Below are 9,375 nucleotides of genomic sequence, written 5' to 3' on the forward strand. Positions count from 1 at the left end.
CTTACCCCTCTCCTCTGCCACATTTGGCACTTTTTCTGGGGGGTGGGTACCTAGTTTTGATGGGTACCCGCCCCCACTTCTGGGTCAGATGTTCACCCCCCCCTTCTTTCCCCCTGCAGCCTTCTGGGACACTTATCTAAGATGCCAGTGCCTGCTCCCAAAACTGAATGAAGAAAATAGTAATAGTAAAAGTCAGCAGCTACAGTATTTGTAGCTGCTGACTTTCAATTTTGCATCAGTTATAGGAGTCAGTTCTTTTATGTCTGCTGCACCCCGGTTTAGAAGTTGGAGCCTTCAGTTTCCAATAGAAAAAAGCACAGTAACATGATTTGTATGGTGTCAGAGTAACACATTTACTTTCTTTCTCTAGGAGTCAGAGGGATAACATTGACTTACACCACAAAAAGTGAAGCAGCCCCTACAGAACGTGTAGTGGGCTCCCTTGGTCCGGACAGCTTCCTCTTCCACAAGATAATTGGACAGGGACGCTATATAAAGGTAAGTGACCAAAGAAAAGCATTAGGGGGACACAAAGGGGGAGATATTACGAAACCTGGTGCACACAGTCTCTGGTGCAGCTGTGCATAGTAACCAATCAGCTTCTAAGTTTTATTGTCAAAGCTTAATTGAACAAGCTGAAATTAGAAGCTGATTGGTTACTATGCACAGCTGCATCAAATTCCGTTTGTACAGAACACTGTACAACATGTACACTCAACTTATGCCCCGTACACACGTTCTGATTATCGTAAGACCGATCGTTCACATTTTGTTGTATACAACTAAGATTGAATACAACAGTGCAAAATGTGTGTAAGACTTTTGTCGTACGATTCTGGAAAAATCTTCCGTCGTGCGTAGCTACGTATTTTAAATGATGTCAAAAACGTGTGACCTGTGTGTCCTTCTGGTTTATTTTCATGTTTCCGATCATGCGTGGTGTTTGTCTAATGACTTTTATCGGACGCATACTGTACTGACTACACGACTGTCGTACGATGGGCTGTCATCCGACCAAAGTTTTCCTGTTTGTTCCTTCGGATTTAGTTGGACGGACTGTCGGGATCGGCTGTCGAAAACTGCGTACTAACGATCAGATTATCGAACGATCTGTCCGAAAGCGACTTTTGTGGTCCGATAATCGGAACGTGTGTACGGGGCATAAGTCTGCAGAAGAAAGAGGGGAATGAAATACAGAGCAAGAGGGACTGTACATCTGTGGATCTCTCCCTCACTGCAAGTGTTAAATGCTCATTTCTGCTAGGGGTGATGAATAAGGTGATATCCCTAAATTGCTCCTTGCTTCCCCGGCAGTCAGTGCTCTTCTCGAGTATAATGCAGGACTCCTGGATCTGCACTATATGGGGTGACAGCAGACAGCTGCGACCAGCTGGTCAGTGAAGGGAAGAGACTTTGGAGGGGGGTTCTACAGAGTGGAGGGAGCCTGTGGGAATAAAGGAAGTTTACCACCTTATTCATCATCCCCTAGGTACCAGTAATTAACTCTGGCAGTGCAGAGGGGGAGTCCATTGCAAAGTAAAGTTTTAATACAAAGGGTTAGACTGAGCTCGACAGTGCAGCAACCAGTCAGAATCCACCTTATACAAGGCTGACTTCTTCAGGGTGATTCTGATTGGTCTCTCTGGGTTATGTCACCTAAGAATCAGCATGATGTAGTGAAAGCTGACAGAGGCTCTTTGTGTGTATATGACACTTAAGACAGTCAGTCATATTTTGACAAAAGGCAAAGTTAGCAGGACTGAAGAAAGAGGAAAAGAAAGATAATTCAGCAGAGCACATGAGGAATGTCTAGTAATGATGTTATAGCTAGAGCATATGGAAAACATGATGTACTAACTCTCTCTCTCCTACAGGTGGTGCTGGCAACACACCGTGATAGTGGAAGACTAGTGGCTGTGAAGATAGTCTTCAAGAGTATTCTAAATCTAGATGACCCAAACAAGGCCTTGGTTGAATGCCAGGTTCTGGAGATGGCTGTGGGCAGTCCTTTCTGCACCCATGCCTATGGCACTTTTCAAACGAAGGTAAGTCTATTTTTGGAAAAGTTAAAAAGACAGAATCATCTAATGAATGGCATATATATAAAATGCAATATGCAGGAGAACAAACAATGCTCATATATAATTGGATGAGATTAATCCTATGTAGGGGAGGACACCAGAAACATGTTACCAAAGAATGTATAGTACTTTTAAGTTTGGTATGTTTGTGCTTTCTTCATGGAACCCTCCAGTATTTATAGCATCTTCCCGAAATAGAGACAATACAATAAATTATGGAATGGTGACGCTTTTGTCTGTATATGGAGTGAAGATGGCTAAGATAGATACAGTGCATCTATAGAGATATAGCGAGATATAGATGGGTGTTGTGCAGTGTGTTTTGGTAAAAAATTATAACAGGTTACTTTCATTTGAATCTTCTAACTAAAATGTATTTACTAACCTGTCTGTATTCCTTTCTTACCACCTATTCTATGTAATGGATTATCTGAGAGGAGGAGGTTTGTGGGAGCTGTTACTAGCCAGGCAAACACTGGACCTTCTCACTCTCAGACTCCTCTCCTATGTGGTCTGCAGTACCTGCATTCTAGAGGAGTTCATGAAAGATATGATTGTTTCCTGGATATCATACTGTGTATGGGCAGTCCTAAAAAAGGGAACTTTATGAATGCTGATTGCTGAATGCCTCTTTCTGAAGATTAGTAATACTGGGGTACATGGGATATAAGAGGGGATTATTGTCTGAACTCCTGACCTGACGCTTTTTTTTTTTTCCCCTACAGAGACCTGAAGTTTAAAAACATTGTTCTAGATCGCACTGGTCATGTGAAAATTGCAGACTACAGCTTATCAGTAACCAACATGTTTGGATGTAACATAGTGACAAGAGTTAAAGGATTCCTCCATTTCATGGCCCCAGAGGTAAGTAATAGATCATTCATCTGCTGGTCCAATGTACCCACACACGGGACAATTACCTATCATATTAGGCCTGAATAAACCTGTATAAACATGGCAATAAAAAAACTGCTTGGGCCTGTCTGTCCAGAATTAAAGAAAACCTATATGCACAGAGATATTTTAAACCAAATTAAGTCTGAATTTAAGGATACCTATGAACAAAGAATAGTTTTAAACCAAATTAGTCATGGATGATATAGAAGCTGTGTGTACACATGGCAATTATTGTCTTAGCTGAGAGTAATTGAAGGAAGCTACTGACCTCCAGCAGCAGTGCTAGATCCATGACCAGCAAGTCTCTATGTATGGCCTGCACTGGAGGGGCGGCCTGTCCTGAAACTAGCACCACTTTTACAGGTTGAATAATCACAGCCTTCAACACAGAGGCTGGGTTCACACTGGAGAACGCAGTGGCTCACAGCAGGAGTCCGGTGCGTCTCCATTCGCTGTATCAGGTCTGATTTATGCCCGAATTTTGGGCTGAATTCTGACCTAAAACGGACCAAAAGATGCACAGTGCAATTTGCACCGGAGCTGTTGCCGAGATGTAGCACAATCTCCTGCAATGCGAATTGGATGCGGGTAAACCCATATCCAATTAGCAATAGTGCGAACCCAGCCTTAAGGTTTCAGCTGGGGGAAGTTTTATTCATGGTGTCAGGTTCTCTTTAACGTGCCATTACCTGGGTGACATATAAGGGAATATCTGCCCAAATTGGGCTGTGGAAATCTCACATTAGATTGCATTGGAAGTTTAGCTCAGGAGCTGTTCAATCCTGGGGGTCCCATCTGGCACTGGGGGTTCTATCCAGTTCCCATCCAGCCCTGGAGGTCCCATATTGATCTCCTTTATGTGAATCTGTCAGGAAAAAATTGGTCTTGCCAATTTGTTTTTCTTAACTGTGCCTGACATGGGCAGAGAATTGTGCTCATAGCTTTTAATATTAGGACACTTATCTGTCCTGGAATCCTGGATGTTGGCACCCCAGACGATTTTTTGCTATCGGCTCTCGGGTGCTCCCGCCACTATTGCCTGTGAGGGAAACTGGCAGTGAAGCCTTGCGGATGCGCGAAGCAGGCTGTGCTTAGTGAATGGCCTGGCGATGGAGAAAGGAGGAGGGGGCTGAACTTTCAGGGGACCTCGCCGCATCTCGCCTCAGCCAGGTCTAAGTGATGACACAGTCCCAGCAGGACAAGGAAAGTAGACATATAGGCTCAGCCAATGAGCCGGTGTGCTTTATAAATGTGGGTTGAACTTCACTTGTGTTGTGAGTAATTGAAGTCCCATTCATCCTAATGATTGTAAAAAAGTTTGCTAGGAGGCAGAAGACACCTGTCACATGACCTTGAAACATCATGTGACAGCACTCTTCTCTAGACATGTGCAGAATGGAAAAATTAGTTTTGTTTCAGATAGATTCGTTATGTTACTAATTTTATTTTGCTATGGAATTCATTTAGTTTGGTTTCATAATTGATTTAGTTTAGTTTTTGTTAAATTTCATTTAGTTTTATTTAAAATTTGTTTAATTCATACATTTTCTAACGAATTCCAACTTTTCAGAACGATTCGAATTTGGATTGGTCGAAAAACTAATTCTGTGAGAAGAAATAGCTGGATGTTAATCAGCGGGCCCCGAAGCTGGCCGCCAGTGTCCTTAACAACAATTAGTCATCATCTGTCAGCTTCCCCACTGACAAATGAATGTAAAGATAAAGAATGCTGTTATATAAAAAAAGATAAAGCGTACCAGCAATTGCCTGGCAATAGAAAAATGGTAAAAAAAAATGGCATGGGGTCCCTCCCCCAGTCCATATCAGGCCCCACGCTAAAATGTAAAAAAAAAACAGTATGGCGTCCCTACGAAATCCATGCAAGACCCTTATCTGAGCATGCAGCCTGCTAGATCAGGAAAACCATACCAGGCCACATGCCCTCAACATGGAGGGGTGGGTGCTTAGGGGCAGGGGGGACTCTGCACCCCCATCCCAAAGCGCCCTGAGCTGTGGTTGTCTGGGTCTGCAGGTGGGGGACTTATCAGAATCAGGCCCCCAGATCCCCCCCATGTGAATGGGTATCAGGTACATTGTAGATTGACCAAAAAAGTGTCAAAAAGTAAAAACCACAAGAAACTGTTTTTAACAAATCCTTTATTAAAAAAAAAGAAAAAAAGGAAAAAAAAGTGTCCCTCGATGTAATTCCATTGTCAATCACAACACCCGCCGACACGAAAAATATAAAAATGACAAAAAATGCTTTGCCTTCTAAGAGGCTACCTGCCGTATGCTGTCTTTTCGCTTTGACAGCTCTTATATGGCCAAACGTAAAAATCCATATCCTTACTTATGCACAGTGGAGACTTATATCTGACATCTCACAGTCATATGGACTTGAATGGCCCACACAGGGGAAAATGGCTGTCCAGAGGTTATACTGTACAGACATTTCTTCTAATTATTAGTGGATCTCATTGCTCTCTTTTTCTTTTTCAGGGCTTCAGAGACCTAACACGAGGGACAATAAAGCTGGAAGACCTCATTGGAAAGTAAGGCCTCATTCACACGAGGCGGATCCGCTCAGCAGCATCCGCCAGCTCAGCAGATCTCTCCGTTGATCTCTGCTGAGTCGGTGGATGACAGGTCCGTCTCTGCTCACTGAGTGGGGAGGGGCCTGTCAGAGCACCGCTGATTCCTATGGAGGGATCGGACAAAAACGTGCAGCGTGTCCATTTTCATCAGATCTCATCCAATCCGCCAGGATGGATGCGAACGCATTTCCTATACGTCTGATTTTAACGGATCTGTTCAGGTCCGCCTAAAAAGCTGACAGGTGGACCTGAATGGTCCGTCCATGTGAAAGGGGCCTAAGACCTATTTCAACCAAAAAAAACAAAAGGTGTTCAATGGCTTTTGCTTCATCAGTGATAAATGGCGAGCCATGCAGCGGCTGAAATGAAGAAAACTAGGCTCAGGACAGTAATGGGGGGGCTTAGGACAGTAATATAGGGGTGTTGAGGATAGTAATATAGGGGGGCTGAGGACAGAAATATAGGGCGAAATGTGGAAAGAAATATAGGGGGGCTAAGGCCAGAAATATAGGGGGGCTGAGGACAGAAATATAAGGGGACTGAGAACCGAAATGGGGAGGTGAGGACAGTAATATAGGGGGAGATGAGGACCGAATTGTAGGGGGGCTCAGAACAATAATATGGGCGGGCTGAGGACAGTAATATAGGGGGACAGAGGACAGTAATGGGGGGCTCCAGGACCGTAATGTGAGGGGTGGGCCAAGAACCATAATGTGAGGTGTGAACCGTAATGTGAGGAGCTGGCCAAGGACTGTAATGGGGGGCTGAGGACAGTAATGAGGTTTTTTTTGTTTGTTCTTTTTTTTTATAGCACTGCATCAGGCTACATGGTGCTACAGCACCATGTGGTCTGGTCTGTGTGTGTTTCTGATAAGCCCCCCACCCACAGGCCCGACAACCACCGGCCAGGGTTGTAAGGAAGAAGGCCTTTGTACATGGGCGTCCGCAGGTAGGGGCAAGGGGGGTCAAGTGCCCCCCCTGGAATCAGATCTTAAATTTAACACAGTTCCATCGCTATTGGGGTGCGGGCAGCCCACACCTGTGTGCAACCCACCAGTGAGGTGACACCATCAAGGTTCTGTCAAGCCCCCCTATCAGTGTAGTGTGAATGTGGGCTCTTTTCCCTGCTCAGTTCAGCAGAGAACTCGACGGCGCTGTGACAGGAGAAAGGCGAGCTGCGGGCTATCAGAGGTTTCCCCCGGTCACCCCCCTTTCTCCTGTCAGGGAGAAGAGATGACGGCTCTCACCAGGTTCCCCTCCCAGCTTCCTGCCCATGCCGTTCCTTCCCTGTTGGCCATAACTGAGGGCCAATCATAGGAGACTAGGCGAGGAAAGCATCATGGGACATATAGTCCCAAAGATTGGTGGCCCCATTTTCCACAGAGAGAAGGCTACAGCTTGATCACAAGATAGATTGAGAGACTGCAGCCTGGAAAAAAGCTGAGGGAGAGAGTGCTACAGGAAAAAGGACGATAAGTGTGCTGGGCAGAAGCCAGAGAGAGAGCCACGCTGCCCAGCGCCACCAGAGAGAGAGTTACACTGCCCAGTGCCACCAGAGAGAGCCATGCTGTCCAACGCCACCAGAGAGAGCCACGCTGCCCAGCACCGCCAGAGAGAGAAAGACTGAGCCACTGCCAGGGTGCAGACATGCTAGACTACTGACCAGAGTCGCCCCGGGGAACCCAGAGTGAGCGATCGTCCCGCCAGTGGGATCACTGCTGTAGTTTGGCTGGGTCTGGTAAGAGGTTCTGTTGGCCATTATCCATTACTTATCCTAGGGATTGTACTACGTCTGCAGCCTCTGACCACGATAATGTGATAATGACATTGTCGAAAATGGGCGGCGCATGGGTGACCCTAAAATTATGCCCCCGCCTTAAAAAAATTCTGCAGACGCCCATGCCCTTGTATGCCCACCCACCATCCTCATGTTGAGGGCATGCAGTCTGGTATGGTTCAGGAAGGAGGGGCGTTCGCTTGTCTCCTCCCTCTCCTAAACTGTCGGGCTGCATGCTCAGATAAAGGATTGGTATGGATTTTGGGGGGTGCCCTCCGAATCCATACTAGACCCAAAGGAGTGGTTTAGACCTGGGGATGACCCCATGCTGATTTGTTTAACCAATTTTTTTTTAGCTGGAAATTCATTTTTTTACATTTAAATGTCAGTGGGGAAGCCCGCTGATAGCTGATGACTCATCGGTTGTTAAGTATGTGGCGGCCGGCTTCCCGGCCCCCTCCTTAGCAACCAGCTATATACAGTGTAAAAAAAAATGCAAATCACGGTAAAAACACAGTTGAAAACACGCAGAGAGCACTGCAAAAATCACTGCAGAAATGCTCAAAAGCAACATGCAAAGATGTGAATCGAGCCTCAAAGTGCAACAACTCTGAAAGCTGAAAATTGGCCTGGACAGTAAGGGTGTGAAAGTGGCCAGTAGGAAAGTGATTAAACTCAGTCCAAAGTGCAAACTTTGTTCTGGCTCTCTTGTGGATTAGGCCTGGCCCAGCTATTTTATATGATGTGTCTGGTTTTTGAATCTGGCAGGACAGTATGTTCATCAGCCCTCTTTTCTGGAGGTATATAATGTTTACCAATTTTAATGGATGTATACTGTCTGTCAGTTTCTCAATATAAACTCATTTTTATTGCTTACCTGGTTCGTGCTGACAACTTTTACCAATTGTCAGAGGAGGTAACATGCCTCAAGTGCACCTCACAGGAAGACTACCTAAAGGTGATCATTTCTTTGATTGGGATCATACTATCTGTGGTGACATTTGATTTCTGCTCCAGCTCTCACTCAGGGAAGTTAAAGAACTATGGTCAAAGCTCTTGTGACGGACTGGAGTTTATATGGTCACATAAAATACAAAACAGACACCCCAAAGTACATATTTATTTTTTTTATTTATTTCTAATCAAAGAAATACCATCCTGCTATTCTATCAACAACCAGTAGATGGCAGAGAAGGTACACAAGCAGAGTCTATATAAAACCACACACCATGTGACTGAAGTGAAACTACTTCAAGCCATAAAGATGAGTGGTCATGGAAGAATTAATCCTTACCAAACGCTATCAAAAAGAACATTATAACAGGACCTGGACCTCCTGGAGTATGTATATTTATTCTGAAGAGGGAAGGGTCCTATTTGAAAGGGACAGAGTAGATAAAATAAAGTAGAATTGAGGGGCTTTTTTTGGAAGAAAAAATAAATAAATAAATAGAAACGGAGCTATAATAGGGTCCTTTTGTGGTGAAGGGGAGCACGCTTACCACCACCATTTCCCTCCCTTTTTCTTTTTCTTTTATTTTTCTTTTTTTCTCTTTTCCCTTTTTTCCCTTTTTTTTTCCTTAGTTTTATTAATTATGAGAACATTTGAGACACAGGAATATTGTTGGTAATGGGTTGAAAGCAATGGAGTTGGCACTGATGTATAGAGAAATAATGTGGGATGCCTGGCTTTCCTGTAAGAGGGATAGAAATAGTCGCTATGGAATATATGTTGTGATATCTCAGAAGGTATGATAAAGATGAATGATGTTAATTTGATACAGTTGAATTGTTGTTAGAATATGTGCGTTTTCCTCCATTTAATTTTGTGTTTCTTGAGATAAATAAAAGATAAAAAGAAAAAAAAGATGAGTGGTCATATCTGATACTGTTTGTGTAATTCTTTGCAGGTATGTACTTTAAATCGTTTCTAATCTGTGTTAAACTGTGCTAGAAAGATTCCTAAACATCTTGAGCAGATGCAGGAAAAGTTTCAGCAGATTTTATGCAATAGTTTTGCTGTAAT

General features: G+C 44.1%; 1 long non-coding RNA gene across 1 annotated transcript; it reads left to right on the forward strand.

Moving 5' to 3' along the window:
* The first annotated feature begins 242 nt into the window (after positions 1 to 242).
* Positions 243 to 9,174, forward strand: LOC143924384 (uncharacterized). Its single transcript, XR_013261859.1, has 4 exons — positions 243 to 498; positions 1,875 to 2,045; positions 2,807 to 2,945; positions 5,478 to 9,174. It is a non-coding gene; the product is annotated as an uncharacterized LOC143924384 (long non-coding RNA).
* The last annotated feature ends 201 nt before the right edge of the window (positions 9,175 to 9,375 follow it).

Source organism: Lithobates pipiens, unplaced genomic scaffold (genome assembly GCF_037356315.1).
Source record: "Lithobates pipiens isolate NorthernLeopardFrog02 unplaced genomic scaffold, aLitPip1_a1.2 Scaffold_22, whole genome shotgun sequence".
Lineage (NCBI taxonomy): Eukaryota > Metazoa > Chordata > Amphibia > Anura > Ranidae > Lithobates > Lithobates pipiens.